Raw genomic sequence first — 18,588 nt, 5'->3', positions numbered from 1 at the left:
GTATATTGAATTTGAATATCTCCAGCTTTACGATTAATTCTACCGCAGATTTTCGGTACCGCATCTTATAGTAAATCTTTGCAGGTATCTTGAATTTATTCACACACCTACAAGGTTTTAAATTTGATTTCGATTAGATGAGATGGAAAGTAGGTCTTTATTATTAGGTGTTAGTTGTATGCTGAATTTTATATGTAATACCTTAAAGCTAAAATTTGTTTCTCTACATAACTCTTATCAGTGACAGATTAACATTTTTCAGATAAGTTGTTGCTGTGGAACGTCAAATTGGACACCATGAGTGGCAAAGACAAAGGCGAGTGAAAAGCAAAGTGCAATGCAAAAGCACACAGCAAATGAAAACAATTCGCAAATTCAAAATGAAAATGCAAAAGCAAACAAAACAAAATACAAAATAAGTAAATTGCAATTGGCGATAACACGAGCCTGCTACCGATAAACTGACTCGCAATTTTCCGGCCTTCGCGGCGCGTGTTTGTAGCGCTGTGTGCATGTGTGGGCATGTTTGTGCGTGCGGTGTACAGCTGAAGCAGGCACCTACAAGCGAAAGTGCCGCAAAGAAAGTGCTTCAGTTGAATTTGTGACTTGCTGCAGTGCGAACGTCCATTGCGGAAAAGTCGAAAAATTGCTAATTTCCCTCGCGACTTCAATACGCGCAACGACCACGACCGTTTTGATAACAACACGACGACGACAACGGGCTGGACGAATTAACGAATAAACAAACGCGTCGCGTGCATGTGTGCGTGTGAGCTTATGCTTTTAAGTAGGGCGCATAATAATGTGAAAGTGGATATCGATGGTGAATTGGTGCAATGGATTGAAAATTTAATGGAATGCCAACAGACGGCGGCGTGTGAAAATGCGTTGTGATGCACGAATGAGTGAAAGTGTGCGGAAAATCATAGCGGATTAGTTGCGTTGTTTGTTTAGAAGCGAGAAAGGATTTAATTGTCGTGCATATTTGAAGACGTGCCTCGAATAATTAATAAAGAGAAATTTTGAAATTTTGTACAGAATTTCACTTGAATCTCGTAGAATTTTGCTTAGTGACAAAGCATAATTTAAATAGGCCACGGTGTATAGTTTCTTAAACTCTGCTAAGTTTGTAGAAAAAACATTCATACATTTTTTGTAGATGCATAAGTAAATGCTTAATTGAAGTAGCGCTAAAAGTAGTAATATATAACTTTATAGTTAGTCCAAAATAAGCAGAAAATAAATACTGTCCCTAAAATTTAAGTGTACTTATTTAAATAAATAAGTGTAGTTATATACATAAGCACCTAGAGTATTTGAAAAGTTCAATATTTGTTTAAATAAAATAAAATTAAAAATGTATTAAATAAATATACAATATTATGTTCCCAAAAAAATTAAAAAATAAATATAAAACAAGTTTTAAATATTAAGAAAAAAAACCAATGAGTTTGAAAACATTCAAAGAATAAAACAGTATAAATTACAAAAATTAAAAAAATCAAAGTTAAAAAAAAATTTAAAAATAAGCTTTTTTAACTTCCCGTTATGTAAATCGACCCAACTTTATTTAGATTTTCTTGGAACGAATACTAAAATATTTCATTAAATATTTATATACCGTTTAATACGTGTTTGCTACTTAAAAACTAAACCATTGTTCTATAGTGCTTTAATTATAATAACAAAGGAAATTGTATTTCCTCATTGACATATTTGGCAACTTTTTTCGACGCGCCAATCCATACTTATAAGAATATATGGGTGAGTAAATTTATATGCTACAAATGCTTTGTAAAGATATACTATATACATACACATATACGTTTAATTGTAATAAATTTTAACACGCAGAAGCCAATGATAGACTTTTCAGGAGATCTGGTTTCGAAATTATGCGCTAAAAACATAATTGTATTAACCTTGAAACTAACTTTTCTTTTATATTCGAATCCCGCATATGTTAATTAAAAATAATTTTCAATTTTCTAATCCCAAATACCGGATTGAAAAATAAAAAAATTTGTTTTTATACAAAAATCCGAACTAAACATTGAAAGTATAATTTTTAATATACAATTTTTCAATTAAAAAATTTCAACCCTGATAAGTAGAGTCTTATAAAAAAATTTGTGTTAAAATATAGTTAATTTCATTTTATTTTGTATTCATTTAATTAAATTAATTTTATAAATTTTTTATAATTTAAAATTCTAATTTTTAAAATAATACTCTAAACATTCTTTCAAAAACAAAATTCATTTTTTAAACACATTATATTCTTATAAAATAAAGTTTTTCATGAAAATTGATTCCTTTTTTGTTTCTTGTCGCGCATTTGATGTGTAGTGTGGGGAACAAACAATAACGACAGTTTGAAAACAAACGGTTTCTGATTTTTTTTTTCTATTAGGTCTGAGTCAATAATTGCTCAACTTAAAACCACTAATAACAGAGTGAATTGTTTTATGGTCTTTCTTAACAATTACAAATAAATGCAACTACAAATCTCCCTTTTGTTTAAAGCGTTATATCTACTTGTAAATTTCAATAAATCGAATTTTGTGTTGTTCATATAACGAATTTACATACATTTGGGTATATTCTCCCAAAATTTGAAGTTGATCCGCCTAATTTTTCTCGAATCGGTGAGGAAAATTTCTCCGAAACGATTGAAGCGATCGACTAGATATTCGACCTCCCTAAATATATTTGTCAGGTAATAATCGATATTTAATAATACTTTGAATTTTTTAAGCCACTCTGAAAAAATTTTTTGGACACTCGCCATTGTGTCAAAAATTAAAATTTTACAGGCCCTTTAATCATTATCTATAGTAATAACATATTTTGTTGGTTTTCGGAGTTTTCCTCACGGGGGTTCCGTTCCGTTCCGTTTTTTGAATCGTTGATAGATAGATTATTCGACCGATTTGGATTACAATTTTTATATATATTTCTCTGCAAAAAATTACTTTAATAGTTCGTGTTTGTTATAACGTGGACTTTTTAAGTTTTAAATCTAAGATAAGTACATAAATCTTTAGAATAGTTTAGCAACATATGCCATTGATTAGGTAAAAGTTCCCAATAAAGTAGGACTATATAAAATTGGGCTATAACATAACAGCTTTTTACGCAAAACCTTGTCCAATTATTAGTTTGTCTTTGTTATTGGAGCATTACGAGTAGAAAGCGCAGAATCATGAAATAATTTATAGACTTGGAAAAATGATCTGTTCAACGAAAAGTTTGAGAACACACTTTAATTCTATAAATAACAAACAGATATCAATAGCTTTTGTTTCTAACTTTAAACGATTTTTATAGAATATGCATCTTGTTGGAGATCACCAAGTGAAACCACTCCTTATTTATTATATCAAGTGAAATATTAAAATTTGAGTTTGAATCACTAAAACTCGAAGCAAATTGATTGTTGCACTATTGTGTATAAAACCAAATTTAAATACTACAAATAACATTCGATCTAATTTTTTTGTCAGTTATTAAATTTTTTTTACGAGCTCATGTAAAAAAAAATGTAATAAAACGTTATCAGATCACAAATTAAAGTTGCCAGCTGTTGAGGCACTTTAGCGACCCTCATAATCAAAATACATATTAAGATTGTTATTGAAATTTTCTTAATAAGCAAACTACTTCCTTTGAAGCGAATATTTCCAGTGAAAGATTTATATCTCCGCAAATGAGAAGTCCACTGAGGCAGCATAAGTGGAAACAAAATAAATGCTTTTTCATTCGTCAAGCCATCATTTGTGCCACACTTCATATTGACGTTGGCCGACCACTTATTTATAAGTTCGTCAACTGGTTCAGCTCGCAGTTCTAGATTGTTTTCTGTTTTCAATAAAATAAATGTAAGCACATAAATATAAAGTGGACCTAAGCAAAAGATGGGCAACAATTGAAATGCAATAAATTTAGGCGTCAGTTTTATGCTGCGATAAATTAACTGCTTGTGGAACACTTGGTCAGATTTTTGATTACAAAAATAGAAAAAGAAACAACAAACATAAAACGAAAAACAAGCAAAGCACCATATAAGCCGTAATCAAAAGATTTTAAAAAAAAATATATATATATATATGGTATATATTTGCATAGCTAATGCTTAGTGATTGTTGTCGTTTAATTTAGTTTTGTTGTTGTTTGAAGTGCTCTTTTGCTATCACGCATTTCGCATCAGCTATTGTCAATTTAAAGTAGTAGGCTCGAAAAAACCGGTTTCGAAGTGTAGACTAAACTAGTCATTGAATTGATAGAGGTAAGGGAGTGCTGATTATTATTTACATGCTAGAATATTTATGCCGGTTTATATTTATATATTTCCATTATTAAAAATGTAAGCGGTTTTATTGATTGCTTTGATAAAATCTTTTATTGCCTTTTAATGTTTGGTAAAATATGCTTGATTTTACTCGTCTGACCTTGCTATTTAGATGAATATTTTAATAAAGCGAAAGTTAGTTAACTTAAAAGCATGAGTAAAATAAAAAAATTAAAAATAAATTAAATTAAATTAAGTAAAATAAATTACAATAAAATAAAAAAATTAAATTATATAAAGTAAAATAAAATTAAATAAAGGAGAAGAAAAAAAATTAGAAAAGTAAATTAAAGAAAATAAACAGTTTTAATACAATTCAATAAAATTTTAATAGTTTTTGTTATGATTGAAAAGAGGTAGAACAAGCTTTTGTGACGTATGAGCATATAAAAAATTTGCGGTGATAATCAAAATATATTTACATGAATATGTCGTTCTGGTATAGTTTGGTCGGTTAATATGCTAAATAGAGAAATTATTCTTATATTATATATAAAATGCGCCCAAATGTAGACCACAACTACATTTTAATGTTCATTATATACATTTTGACGTTGTTAATCTCCGATACCCTTACTTGTAAGATCTTAAATTTTTTTGATTCGCAAGTAATAGGTTAAAATTTTAAATTTATTAAAATTTAATACTTTACTTACTTCGATATATATATATATAATCAAGGATTGGTCAATAAAGGACACACGATCTATATAATTAAAATGACACATACAAGTACTAGTATAGTATTAAATTTTAATAAATATTTTTAACCTATTACTTGCGAATCACAAAAATTTTTGCGTACAATCTTTCGAAGTAAGTAGAAAAAAGTATAAAGTATATATATATATATATAACATATAACAAGTAAGGAAGATCTAAGTTCGGGTGTATCCGAACATTTCATACTCTTGCAACTTGCAAAGATCAAAGTCGGGGAAATACTCTCAGGTGTTGGTAAAATCTCTTAGTAAAAAAATTTCGAAAGAATTCAGCATTCATTGTTCGACTGATACAATCATATATGTATCTTATTAACCGAAGAGGCTAAATTTATTAAATTGAGTTGATGATATTAGGGATATGGCATTAAGAACAAGGTCTAGACCAACCGCTAAACCATTAATATAATAAGGTTTGTTAGAACAACGGAAATTATTATGTGTAATATAATATTGTATAATTTCAGATATTTTTGGCTTTAAATTAAAGTATATCCAATATTAGTTCAGTTAATTTTGTTAAGATATTTTACATATTGACCGATATATACGGTATAAGACCAACTGGAAGTTTGAAAATCTTTTATAAGGTATATGGAAAATAGGTGTAGTATTAACTCGATTTTATGTATTTTTGGCATTAACACATGTTATTAACAGAAACACATGCTTTCTGGGTTTCATTAAGATCCTCACATACCAACAACCATAAGGAATAAGGCCAACCCGATGTTTGAAAATAGTAATAACAGGTATATGAGAGCTGAGGCAGGTTTTCACTCAATTTTATCCAGCCACCAGAGATGCATCGTTAGGTGAAGAACACGCTCACTCAGAATAAATAATATAACTCACATAAAGGTTGATATATGTATGGCGATTTGGCTTTTCGAGTGCAATATTGCAGCTAATATCTGCTACTAGCACTGAAATCGGACCCTATTTAAATATAAATAAAATATTAAAAAATTCTGTATGTTAGATAGATTAATTATAATTGCAAACTTACTATTATGCAGCATTTGACTGTCATCTATCAATTTAAAAATGTTGTTTTATCACTTAAAAGCATAGTTTGCAATATCATTATTAATAATCAAGATAAATACGAATGCATTTATAAAACACTATCAGCTAAAATTATTCGGACAGCAAATTTTCATAATGCCTTTTGCTCATTAATTTTATATGTACATATCTACGAGTATATAGCTAAGCAGCAGCAGTGAAGCTACAGCTTTAGCAGATACGCAAAAAAATATACATTTGTCAAATGCACACGCATACCTACTAACATATGTACATTAGAGCGGGTCGTTTTTTTTCTCTAAAAAATCGCGTATGCGGGAATTGTTCTATGGATCATTTTGAATATTTTTGCCTAAGAGTATTTGGGTTTAAAAACGGTTTCGAGCAAGCGATTTATTAGCGAAGTTTTTTTTTCAAGATTAACAAAATTTCTATGGATCATTTGTCGAAATCGGCCAGATCGGACAACTATATCACATATCTATGTTATACATAGCTGTCCGTTTTCTGTTTTTTTTCCACAGTCAATATTTAGTATACATTGAGGAGCAAAACTGGAATAATAATTACATAAATGAACTTTGATGCACTGTATTGAATACATGGATTATTAGAGAACAGTTCTGCAAAATTACAAGCTCTTAGCTTTTTAATTAAAGGCAGGTAGCCGGTAAGTAAAATAACTGAATAGTTCGGAAGATATGTGATATAGTTGTCCCATTTGGCCGATACCGACAAATGATAAATAGAATCTCAAATGCACCTATGCATTAAATTTCATTCGGATATCTCAAAAACTAACGAAGAAATTTTTATGATCCCGAAAAAACCTTAACTTCATAAATCGCTGGCGCGAAACCGGTTTCAGACCCATATTCTCTTAGGTAGAACATTTCCCACATACGCAATTTTTCCGTTTTTTTTACTCCCTGTAAATCAACACGCTCTAATGTACATAAATATATTGTATATAGTATATTTGCGGGGAATCGTTTTTTTTTGTTCGTTTTTTTGTGGTTTTTGATTGGCACCCACAAAAAAATTTGAATATTTAGTGTCGAGCTCTTAAAGAGACTACCTGCATTCGCTTAATCAGTCTTAATCGAATTATAATTTCATATATTTCTTCCGCTTAAAATACGACAGAGCTATTAAGCAATTAATAGATGCTTCAAAGCTTTTAACGGCATTTTTTGTTGAAGTTTTACGAGATCAACGACCTTGCTGGCGATGTTTTGAAATGCAGCAATGTATTTTCGGCGTTGTCAGCTGTGCAAAAAGGACAAAACAGTTGATATAATTTATAAATAGTATAAATTATTTTAACATCCAGAAGGAAATGTCGGAAACCCTATAAAATATACATTCTAGTCACTCAATTTTAGAGATATCGATCTGAAGTTGTGCACATGTCCTTTTCTCTCCAAGAAGCTGCTTATCTGTTGAATCACTGATATCGGACGACTACTGCAAGTACCTGCCATACCAACTGAGCGATCAAACTTAAGATAATAATAATAACCCAACGATTACCCTCCTCCCGCCCAACCGACGCGAGGGGCGCAATCCGCATACGTGCGGAATTAGCCGAGTCAGAAAAGGCAAGAGAGTTTTTTAAGTGTTGAGATCTAAAACTGCTCAGCTACTGAAACAAAAATTTCAACAGCTAAGATCTAAAGTTACAATATAATAAATTGTTACATTTTCATTTATTAAGAGAAAACAATAAAGTCTTTTTAATTTTGAAAAGTGAGTCAGATAAGTCAAATGTGCTGGAATGAGAATTAAAATCATGACATATACGGCGGAATGGCTCGTTTAGTTCAAAATTTGATCTACAGGATTTTAGCAGTAAAGGTCTAAACTGCCTCGAAAGGCGAACCGGGATATTAAATTTAATTTCAGACAGGAGAAAAGAACTGCAAACAGTTCCATTCAAAAGTTTCACTAAGAATGTTATGCCAAGCATTTCCCTACGACTAGAAAGTGTAGGTAGATTAATAAGTTTTAAACGACTAGTGTATGGAGGTAGACTTACCCTAGCATCCCATCGGAAATGCGCTAAGGCGAAAAGTAAAAATGTTTTTGAACCGTCTGTTTATACCGTTTTATGTCATAAGAAACGCACCTGTGAGGGGTGTTAAAGCTTCGGTGCAGTTGAGATTAACGGTTTTTCTTGCTTTAATTTCAAAATAGAAAGAAAAACAGGAGGAAGTATTTTAGCTAATTTATAATTGATAAAAATATTGCTTAGTAATATAGTAATTATATAAACTTAAATACAATATTTTTTTATCACCTCAAGCTTCTATTATAAGAGTATCTTGTCATTTTGCTGCCATTTTCTATGCTCTTATAAAAAACTGCACCATAACCTCAAATAATTCGCGCACCTCCTGCGTCGTATTTTTATGCTCGCAACAACCAACAAAAGCAACACAAAGCACTTATAATAAGTAACTTTTTAGCAGTCAGTAGTAATTCCAGACACACACATACACAAACACATAGACTGACACATTCTAAGCGTGACTTGCGAACCGCACATAAGTGCGACTAGCAGCAAACGGCAGTCAATTAAATTATTTTAAGCCCACATAATAAAATCGAGTAAAGAATTAATTTAAAATGCAAATTGTGTAGACCGAAAAGAGAAAAGTTTTCTCCATAAAATGAAACGAAAATTCAGCGGGCGGAAAAAGAACACAAAAAAAAAAAACTTTATCTTTGGGTCCAATTGAATGTTTTGTACCCCGTGCGCTTTCGCACGCAGGTAAGAAATTTTGTTAGACCCAGCAAAAAGTCAACACGTTTAATACTTAAGAATGCAGTTATCGGTTGTTAAAACCGGTTTTTATAGCTTACGGTCTTGACTTGTGACATTAAATTATTCAGTATTTTGTACTACCTTTGCCTTAACGATATAGGTACCTAATAACACGAGATATTAAAATTAAAATAAAAAAACCAAGCTAATTAGTATTAACTGCGTATTAATTTAGACTAGGATCGCTTTTACCAATATATATTTTTTTCAGAAGGCAAGAACAAGTTTTTATCTAACTTTTTTCAAGGAGCAACAACTTAAAGATAGAAAAAATTGTTTGAAGTACTTTTAAGAATGCTCAAGATTAAATTCAAAAGTCGGGTTATTTTGTTAGGTGAGGTAATGATTTTGTAAACTATACCTACAATTTAAGATTGATATGATATATGTAAAATATTGTTAAATCACATTTCTTCAGGGCCAAAGAGTTGTAGGAAAAATTGTCTTTAATATAATTATCTAATATAAATATTTCAAACTTGCATTTAGGATTATTTGAAAAACCTCACAACTCTTTTGTAATCTGGATTCAATGTGTTTATTCTATAAATATTGTTAGAATTGGCTAGATCGTTCTCAGGATATGATAAAGAGGACTTTGCAGTACGCCGTTATTAAAAAAAAGTTCACAGTTTAAACTTAGCGAACTGGAAATGGGAACGGGAAATTGTTATATCATCATACATTATTTACATATTGTGGAACACACTTAGACTGAAATGACAGAGACCTGTGAGCTCTGCATTTGAAATAATCTTTATAAGTTTTGTTGGTTTAGTTCGCGACAAAATATTATTTATTTTTGCTATAAGTTGTTCCGAAGTGTGAAATTTAAAATAGAAGGCAAGTAGACATATTTTATCAAGATAGTATATACAAGTAGTTGGAACGTAAAAACCGGACGAGTTTGTTTTTAATTTTCGACTCATTGAAATTTGACTATGATTTTTCGTTCTATGATAGTTAGATATGTTCATATGTATGTATTTTATTTTACTGCGCAAAGCAAACTTTTTTTAATCGAATTATTAAATTTGTAACAATCTCAGAAGCGTTTACTAACTCTATTCTGCTAGCTGTTTCCGCTTTAATAATTTTGCACGGCAACAAAACCTTGTTACCCAAAACGCTGGGTATAAAAACCCTGTTACAAATGTGTGTAAGCAGCATTATACTTTCAAAAGAAAGAAACTTGCATTTGCACACACACCCACACAAGCACATTTAGGGTGCTCAGAAATAAGTAGTATATAGGTATTAGGTGAGTAGATGAGTACAATGGAGCCACGCATGAAGTTGCGTTCTGTCCGAAAAGCCCAAATTGATTACTATGCAAGTGATCCCAGAGGTATCGCTGGCAAAAAGGTAAAAGAACAGCAACAAAGCCCGCATGAAGCGTTCACCAGTTGCAAATGCTGCACCAGACACAAGGAATCGTACCAGCAGTTTTGAAAATTCGCTTTTAAAGCAGCTTGTATACACATACAAGTATTGTTTGTGTAGGTGTTTCTTCTTAATGTGTTTCGCTTCTGTTGGAAAGAAGATTGTTTTGGGCGGCACTTTGCATTTTTGTTCTCACGGCTGAAAGTTTTTGCATTTTGTAGAAATTTTCTTCATAAATTAAAAGCCACTTGAATATTCAGTGGCTGTTGCACACATATCCACAAATCTATATATATGCATAAGCTTTAATGCTCACACTTTTCTCTACACTAATTGATTTGAAAACAAAAACAAGAAACAATGTTAACTACGACTGCACCGAATTTGTAATACCCTTCGCAGATGTATTTCCTATAGCAGGCATAGGGTAAGATTTTTATCTTGATTTTGATCTGTCAGTTTATATGGCAATTATATAGTATAAAGTTCCATCAAAAAAGCAGTTTGTTGAGGAGAAAAGGACGGAAAGGATGAGCAAAACTAATTCGCGCATATACCTCCGGATGCACAGGCGACATATAGAGAGACAGACGGACATGGCCAAATCGTCTCAGAATGTTCATTTACATATATATCTTACAGGATTTTCGATGTTTCCTTCTGAGTGGTAAAAATTTCATGGCAAACTTAGAATACACAGTTTTGTGTGTCAAAATAAAAAATGTAAACATAATGTGTAAAAAAAAAAAAAACAAAACACGAGGAAAGCTAAAGCACTCAGCTATTATTAAAGTGGCGTTGTTTATAATATAAATTTGCTTAAATTAATTCCCACCAAATTGCATTGTGCTGCTGTTGTCATAAACTGACAGCATTTTTTACTGGCGCACAAAACTTTACTTTAGTTGTTATTTTTTTAGGCAAATTTTTATGCACATATAGTTACATAATATGCATATATATCAATATATACAAATTTAAATACATATATAGTACAGTCACTCTAGCGTTTGGTAATTTACTCGGAACACTCTTTAGTTAATCCATTTTGCCGACAGCTTAAGCTGAAGTGTCTACATATACTATACTTATATATGTACATACATACAAACGTACAAAATATGTGCATTGAGGAATGTGTGTTTGAGGATTTATCATATAAGAACACAGCGTTGATACATCATATTAATATAAGAGTATATTTGTATAATGAAAATGTAATTTTTTGTTTTTTTATTCTGATTATGTAATATCCAATCAAGCACAATTTTTGTTTCATCGTTTCCGTTACGGCGATTTGGATGTCACCGAAAGAAAGCCAGTTGTCGAAATTAGCGATAAAATAATGAAAAGCGTACAGTCCGACCGTCATGTAATCACTATTTCAATTAGCCAGGAATTCAACGTTGCACAAAACAGCATTTGAAATCGATTAAATAAAGCTAGTTATAAAACGAAGCTCGATGTATAGGTGCCATACTAGGTAATGCAAAAAAAAACCTAATGGATTAAATTTATAACTGGTAATCCTGCTGCTGAATCGTAACAAAATTTCTGATGCGGAAGGTTACTGGTGATGAAAAGTGCGTCTACGTCAAGCGAAAGTGGTCATGGTCGAATTACGGGAAGCCGGCCCAAACGGTAGCGAACCAGGATTAACGGTCAGGAAGATTTTGTGTTTGGTTTTACTGGCAGGGAATCATATACATTGAGCTACTTCACTAATAATCAAGGAGCCAGTGGACGGCAGACGGTATATATTTTACCAAAGTTGATATTTTGCTTTAAGATTCTCCTATACCCAGCTTACATGAAATCGGGAGCCATTAAGCTCAGCGATGGCATCTATGACGTCTGATACCGTTCCCACGACAGTCGGGTCTACATAACCGGAACGGACCCGGGTTTATTCCGGCCAAGGACTGTCAACTCGGCAGAATTCTGCCGCTACAACAACAACAACAACATGACGTCTGATACTATAAGGCCAAACTCTTAATTAAAACTTGTACTGTTAATAGGACCGTTTGAAAGCAGTTAGCTTTTGCCAATTGTAATGAAATTGTGTCCCATCAAGAAAACGGCAGGCTACAGACATCTATAGTGCCTATTCAGAAGCTCCGCGAGTTTGGTTAGGAGGTTCTTATGTATTCACTTTTTGATCCGAACCTCGCTCCAAGTGGTTACCTATTCAAGTCTATGGCAAACAATTCTTTAAATAGTCGCAGAATATAATAAAATAATATACTTCATCTAACTGTTGTTGATGATACCTTAATATAATCAATATTAGTTTAGGACTATATAATGGTGTCTAGATGAATTTTCATATCTCACCGATTTAAAATATAAATACATACTTCACATTCTCATCAAGCTCTCATGCTATAAAATGAAAATGATTAAAATTTTATCGCAGTCGGAATTAATTTAAATGTAAATAATACCATCTTGAATTCCATAGCTTATTTTGGCTAAAGTAAATGCTAAAAAAATAGCTTAACAAAAAAATCCCCTGATATGGGCGGTTTCTAAACCACCTTATATGGATATAAGCACCATTTGAGATATACATATTTACGATTGATTGGTCGAAGTAGACTTTTAGGTATGCTCAAAATATCAAAAAACAAATATAATTTAGGGTACTCTAGTGAAAAATCATGAATAAGCCGTCACTTTTTCTGTTGATTTAGTTACTTAGTTTGTTGATTACTTAGAATTTATTATTGACATGATCGGTACACCGTTTCTATGTTGGTTATCTTTGAGCGCTGCTCTCTTCTCAAAAAATTTACATTTAAAGCAACAACAAAGTTAGAGACCTTTTCCAAGACTATTAAGTTTTGTTTTGCAGTTTTTAAACAAGTTTTAGCATTGTGAATGGCTCATTTAAATTACTAACTGCAACGACAATGAATGAACACATTATTTTTACTAACTTTAGAAACCTAAGATTTGAACTAAAATATAATTTTTTTTTTTGCTTTAGTGGGTATGTTAGCACTAGATTTTTTTTAAGTGCTTTCAGTTTCTCTGAACAGTGATATTTGTGTTCGATTCGTTCGTGGAAAGCTAATCACATAACACCCACTGTTGTCACAGTCCAAGTAATTGCTTTATAAATATAAGCCTACAACAATAAATAATGAATTTTTTTCGCTATAAATAAATATTATTCATACTAGTTTGCTATGACATTGAATTTACTTGTAAGTGCTAATAATTTTATATTTGCTGTGTGTGTGTTAAGATACAAAGTTAAAGCAAAAACTATGACATAATTTAATAATGTATGGAGAGCTTAAAACTCGCGTTAGTTTGATTTTTGAAATACAGAAGTATATTAGCTTATAGCTATCCTAACTCATGAACCTGTATTTAAATACTAACTCACTAAAATTTTTAAAAATATACACATATATGAATATGTTTTCAACAGTTAAGTGCTCGGAAGAAACTGCTGATTATGTCACCAAAATAATTCAGTTATTTAAATGTAGAGCTACCTCACTATTCGTATTTTTATTTGCCTGTTTATTTACATACGAGCAGCTTAATAATTTATAAACGAGTAGATAAAGCATTTTATATGCAAACATATATGTATATTCATATTATCAAAATATTAGAGAATTAAAATTTATATCTTTCTTCCGCATTTGAAATCAGAACACAACCCACTTAACTAAATAAGTTTACAGCATATTGCCATATTGTTAGCTATAATATATGTAATTATAACTGCAATAAGCTAACTATTTCCAATGCATATAGTACATATGTATATATACATATTTAATATGTAAATGAAAGAACACAGATTTCCACATGTCTATATGTATATATATGTACGTATGTATGTGCTAGTTAATACAATTCGATTTTGCGACTTATCTATGCATAATTTTCTATTTACAAATAAATGTATGTACTCGTATGAATGTGCAATATAACATATGAGACTATGCCGTTAGACTCTGAATATGCCAACAAACCTTTATCAGTTGAATTTCCATATGTAAATCCTTATGCAATAATTTGTTGAATATCCGTTTTACTCAATTTGAATTATTTATGCGATGTTGACCTAATTTCCTTGTGGTTTGATGAGAATGCACACAGAGGAAGGAGTACTTTGTCGGTGCAAACTAGTAATCAGTTGCGGGTGGGTTGGTGTTCTTTTCATTGGCTGCTTATTACAATATACATGTTTTCAACTACTAAAGCCAACTTATATTGAAATTTGAGATTAGTTTCGCAAATTCACAATTTTTCACTATCATAACATTGAGTCAGATTTGTACACATATTTTGGTATGGGTTGAATATTCTCAATGATAATCGAGATTTCTCTCTTAGACCAAATTATATACTGAGAATCCGACCATTTGACAAAATTGTTCGTGAAAAATAATTAAGGAAGAATAGCACTAACTATAGGGTTAGAAGACATAAGCAGTATTTGAAAAAATCAATGATTGATGATGATCAATCAAGGAAAAATGATAACAAAATAATAATATTAATCAAAATTGAAATAAAACACACTACACATATTACAAGTATATATGTATATTATAATCAATCTACTCAGTTAATACCTGTTTTCGATTGACCGAAACTTAGAAAGTGACAATCAAACAAACAACTATCACAAACCAAATCAAGCAGAGACAAATTAACAAACGATTTTACCACTTTAATTCTTATTAAATCCACACCTCTTCCTATATACAATTTAATCATATAACTGTTTTCTTGTTTTTATACAAATTGAATGTAAATTTTTCAACAAAATAGATCACAGCACATAATGAGATTAAACAAGTGATGAATCGAACAACTTATAAGCTTTGAATATTTTATGTCGGGCAATTAATCTCACATCATTTCATTCATATCAGGTTCATCATATAATATTTATCAAAATCTTTCACACACACTTTTGGTATTTAATATAAAACGCATTTAAAAACATTTTGCTTATTTAGATTGGGTAGTCAATATATGGCACATACATATAAGGGTGGAGCGAAAAAAAAAATATTTTTTTTAACATCTAGAAAATTTATTTCGTAAAAAATGTTTGATAAGTGTTCTAGAAGCTGTGGAGAGTCCTCAATCTGGCCAATTAAAAGTTAACAACTTACAAAAAAATTTTGTGGTTATTATTGGAGTTTTAAAAAAAGTCCTAACATGCTTTCCTTAAGCGTTAAAATAAATTTTGAGTCAAAAACCGTCACATTCGGTAATTTTTATATAAATGTAAAGAGTTTAAACCAAAAATAATTTTTTCTTGTCCAAAAAAAATTTTAACTCGAAATTTACTTTAAAACTTAGGGGACCGCTTTTAGATGTTAAACATTTTTTTCTGTTCAAAAATCTTCTTTTTTATAATCTACAAATTTGACCTTCAGGCTAAGCAAAAAAATTTTTTTTTCGCTCCACCCTAATATATATTCTTGCTCAACGAAGAAACAGTATTTTGTAAGTCTGGCAATATTCCTAACAAATTTACTAATCCGGAATATATTAAGATGTTGGAAAAAACGATTTGTAGAGATCTACCGGCTGGCGAATGTTTGTCAGATTTCAACTCCAATTTCAAAACAATTTTTCTGAAAAGAGCATAATGTCGGAAAGAAAGTATAATCCACAAGACTGAGATCCATATGCTAGATATTGTTTGTCATATTTGGAACATATCCCGTCTTATCCGACTGATGGCTGGACGCTCGCAAAGATAATGTTTCAGGTCTCATCATCCTCCGTGTATGCCCTGCATTCCGCGAAAACCACTTTTACTATTTTGTGAAGCTGGGATCTTAAAGTTAGGTGCCCTGTGATGACCTTTACAACATTACTAAGTTTCCTTTTACCTGATCTGTTCACCATCAACATTACCCCAAAGTAACTTTGTGGTAAGCCCTGTATTGCTAGTGTTCTAAGGCCTGATGTGTTCCTCTAGAGTCCATTGCTTCAAACAATCCTTGAAGGAGCTGAATGGTCTGGGACAGCTTTGTATTCCCAGCTGCCCTAAGCAGGCCAACTTGTCTACTTTTTCATTTCCTTCTATTCTTATATGACTGGGTTTCGAGATAATATTAATCGAGTCATCTACTGAGAATCAAGTTATTGCCTGCTTGCATAACTACAGAATAAGCCGGCACCTGTTTCTATTTCACCTTTTGATTCGTCGGTCGGCTGCTATTGGCCTATTGAAACTGTCGATCACACAACCGTTGCTCTATGCATTTCCTTTAATTCCTCATGAATCTTCTTTGCTCGGTCGCATTACCAATTAAACCCGTGTTTATTCATAATGTTTAGAATTGTATAACTTTTATTCATTAGCCATGGAGTATCATTTCTGAAATACGGTCTGTGTTGAAGTTAATATAATATTAGCAATTCGTCAAAGTTGCCGAAAATAGTTCCATTATTGAGTTAATATTATATTACAAATAATGTCCAAATTCATTTACTTTCATAATTCCTGTGATATTTTGAAAACTCTGTCACGCATGTGTATATATGTCAGCGTAATTGAGTTCGCTGATAAACAATAATTTCATATTTAGTTGGCAACCAGTAAAAACGTGCTATAAATAAATAAATACGCTGTCTTTTTACGGAATGATTTTTACGGAATCTTTGTAACGCACACTACTATAGGGTGTGCGTATAACATAATTGTGCATAATTTTGTGTATTTTCGAATTTAATGTGCTTTCTGTTCATCTGCCCACAGCTGTGGCATGTCAATCCATTTGGCATTTACATTCACAGAATTTGACGTTTATGATTGAGTTGTTTACACATGCATTATTGCACATGTATGCGTGTATGTGTGTGATTTTTGCTGTGCACTGGTTATGCATAAATAAATTTGTTTATTAAATTTTTCATTCACGAATTTGTTTAGATAATTTAATATTAAATAATTTTGACGGCGATGATATAGAAGTTGCGAGCTACTAGCTAGTGAATTATTAACACCTTCAATTTTTATATAAAATCGCCTATTGTGTCGATTTCTTTTGAATAACAAGAAAAAATGTCATCTTTGGTTGCACTGAAGCTATAATAATATACCCTTGACAAATACAAAACATTTCATACAAAAATAGATAATGCTATAGCGATCCGATCTTAGCGTTTTCTTCGGTTCACTGTTGCTTCAGAAAATAATCCATGTTAATTTTCGTGTAGATATCTCGTTCAATACAAAAGTTTTCCATAGAATGGCTCTATGCTGATTGTTTAGTTTTTATTGCAGATATATGCTATAGTAATACCATATCGGCGATTTCGACAAAGCTACTTGGAGCGAAAAGAACGTGTGGTAAATTTCAAATCGATATTTCAAAATCTGAGCGACTAGTTTGTGTATATACAAACAGACGGACATGGCTAAATCGACGCAGCTAGTTATGCTGATTATTTATATATTCCTTTATATATATACATTTTTTGTACGTGTGTTTGTAATTGAACTTTTTCTAAACAGCTGGACCGATTCTGATGAAATCTTTTGTGTGTATTCAAGGGGGTTTGAGAATGGTTAAGATTTACAATTCGATCAACTAGAAAATGTTTTAACAATGCATTTATTTATTTATAAATTGTTGTTAGAACTTTTTAAATAGAATTCCGGCAGACTGCGCTGCAGTCACGTCTGTCGAGTCCGCTAGTATATATATATATTTTATAAGGTCTCTAACGTTTTCGTCAGGGTATAATGTTCAGGGTATAATAACTTAGTTCACAAATTTTATGTATGTATGTGTGTATGCTGATCAGCAAAAAGTGAGTTTTTCTTAAATATTTGAGAACAATATTTTCATATTTAAATAAAACCAAACAAACTAGTATAGCTTAACAATATCTTTTGTGATTCATTATTCTAGGATATACCAGAATTTAAGAACAACATTTTATAGTCTATGAAACAAAAATACAAAATATTTAAAACTGATGCTTTAAACTCAACTTTATAGGTTTGCATGTGTAGGTCAATGGCTGCGAATATGTGAAGCACCTCACATACATACATATACACAATTTTAAGTATTCGCGAAACGTGCGCTTAAATGTGGTTTTTGTCGCGTGTTTGTTGTTTTTGACAAATTTTAAACGCGCAGCAAATTTTATAATTTATTCATGCTTAATGAAGCTAGCTGTTATTCGCGACCAAACAAACAGTAAATGCGAATTTTATATGGAGACTCAATAAGCATAACAATTCGTTTGTGTGTGTGTGTGCTCGGTAG

At 31.3% G+C, this 18,588-nt stretch overlaps 1 protein-coding gene across 1 annotated transcript in view; it reads left to right on the top strand.

Moving 5' to 3' along the window:
• Positions 1–1,367: 1,367 nt before the first annotated feature.
• The window catches only part of LOC106627414 (G-protein coupled receptor dmsr-1), a 150,708-nt gene continuing 133,487 nt past the window's right edge, over positions 1,368–18,588 (top strand). The window contains exon 1 of the mRNA XM_014247511.3: positions 1,368–1,764. The gene's annotated coding sequence lies outside the window, so the exon portion shown is untranslated. The remainder of the gene's footprint in view (positions 1,765–18,588) is intronic.

This window comes from Bactrocera oleae, chromosome 6, assembly GCF_042242935.1.
Source record: "Bactrocera oleae isolate idBacOlea1 chromosome 6, idBacOlea1, whole genome shotgun sequence".
NCBI classification, from domain to species: domain Eukaryota; kingdom Metazoa; phylum Arthropoda; class Insecta; order Diptera; family Tephritidae; genus Bactrocera; species Bactrocera oleae.
The sequence above is the reverse complement of the archived record's forward strand: the minus strand, read 5'-3'. Positions and strand labels throughout refer to the sequence as shown.